Genomic DNA, 2,050 nt, shown 5'->3' with positions numbered 1-2,050 from the left:
GGATTGTTCATTGCATGGATATTTGCTTTAGAATTTACTATGATTAGAATTTCCCATGGGCTTCCCTGGTGGCCCAACGGTAAAGAATCTGCCTGCCAATGCAGGAGACAGGGGTTTGATCCCTGGTCCCGGACGATCCCACTGCCAGGGAGCGACTGAGCCTGAGTGCTCTGGAGTCTGGGAGCCACAACTCCTGAGCCCCTGTGCCTGAGAGCCCACGCTCCCCAACAACAGGAGCCCCCGCAGTGAGGATCCCCCAGTGAGAGCCCCCAGTGAGGAACTCCCCCAGTGAGAGTCCCCAGTGAGAGCCCCCCAGTGAGAGCTCCCCAGTGAGGGTCCCCCAGTGAGAGCCCACAGTGAGAGCTCCCCAGTGAGGAACCCCCCCAGTGAGAGCCCCCCAGTGAGAGCTCCCCAGTGAGGATCCCCCAGTGAGAGCCCCCAGTGAGAGCTCCCCAGTGAGGATCCCCCTCAGTGAGAGCTCCCCAGTGAGGATCCCCCAGTGAGAGCCCCAGTGAGAGCTCCCCAGTGAGAGCCCCCAGTGAGAGCCCCCCAGTGAGAGCCCCTGCACCGCAGTGAGCAGGCCCTGCTCGCCGCAGGTGGAGGAGGGCTCAGGAGGAATGCTCGCCCAGCAGCAAGGACCCAGCACAGCCAAAATAAACAAACAAAATCACACACACGTATATAAAAGAATTACTGGGGGCACTTTCCAGTTGCTTCTGTCCTCTTTGGTACGTCTGCTGGATGGCCATGAAAAAGAAGCTGACTCTGTCTTTAAAGAGGCTCGTTAGCTGCGCTCTGCACACATCAGGCCCGCGAGCGGTCCTCCCCCTCCTGCCCCCTCTCTGGTCCATAACCCACAAGGTCCAAGCTCCATCCTGCTCTGCCTCCTGGGGTCACAGCGCGACCTCCTCCCCGCTCCCCGGCCCGCCTTTTCCCTCAAGGGCCTCCAGCCTGAGATCGACTCTCTACGACCTGAGGCTCCCTTTCCACCTTGAGCTGCTGGAGTGTTGTGTGTGAATCCAGCGCCTCAGAATTAAGAAGGAGCAGAGCATTTCCTCTCCTTCAGAGTCTGTTCCAACACCCTCCCTCTCAGGCTGGAAAAAAAAAAAAAAATACAGTTGCAATTTCCTTCCGCCCACAACTCCCCCATCACAGGCACTCAGCCTTGGGAGTAGTAGAGGTCTTTATTATTTTTTAAAGAGCCCGTGCACACCGTCCTGAGCTCACATACGCCCTTCTGAGCATCCTTCTGCAAACCGCTCCAGGAGAATAAAAGCTGGGCTGGGGAGAGCACCAGGCCTGCTGCAGGCGCACCTAGGATTCCAGCTCAGGCATCCTGAGCTCACAGAGGCCCCACCACCTCAACAGATGTGGCCCTCGTTTCCGTTTGAATAAATTGCCTCCGGCTTGGAGCAGTGAGAACTTTACAAGCAGTCCTGCTCCCAAGGCCAGTAATTTGCCAGAAATTAGCAGTGACTAAGACACACCAGCCTCCCTTTGTTCTAGGTGATGGGGACCAGCTTGTCCCACAGTTTTCATTTTCAGCGTTGGTTGGAGAGCTGCGGAACAGCTTTCCAGAGGCCCCAGGCCTGGGGTGGGGGGCTTCCCTTTTCCGTGGCCCCCTCCCCTCAAACAGGCTAAAAAGGGAGGTGCTGCTGGCTCCCCCACGAGATGTGTTCGTCTTCCTTGTGTCTCCCCCATTTCCTATTCACTCATCTTCCAGAACAAGAAACAGAGTGGGCGGACTGAAGGCCGTTTTTACTGCTTTGTCAAAAACTGGAAGTTTTTCCAAGGACTGGTGAGATCCTCCAACACCCTGACCTTTAAGAGCTGGAGGGAAAGGCCCCCCACTTTGTGGACTTGTGACCTGTCCTGGCCAGGCCTGGCGCAGGCGTGAGGCCGCAGCAGCATGGCCGCCCTCGCAGTGAAATGAACTGCACTTGGCGGAAGTCCACACCAAGGCCCCGCTCTGCACTTTACAGGCCGGGAAACCACGCATGTCATTTCACTGCCCCATGCCTCAGCTTATGCCTCTGTAGAGTGATGTGAC

The sequence above is a fragment of the Odocoileus virginianus genome, chromosome 6 (genome assembly GCF_023699985.2).
Source record: "Odocoileus virginianus isolate 20LAN1187 ecotype Illinois chromosome 6, Ovbor_1.2, whole genome shotgun sequence".
NCBI classification, from domain to species: Eukaryota; Metazoa; Chordata; class Mammalia; order Artiodactyla; family Cervidae; genus Odocoileus; species Odocoileus virginianus.
The sequence above is the reverse complement of the archived record's forward strand: the minus strand, read 5'-3'. Positions refer to the sequence as shown.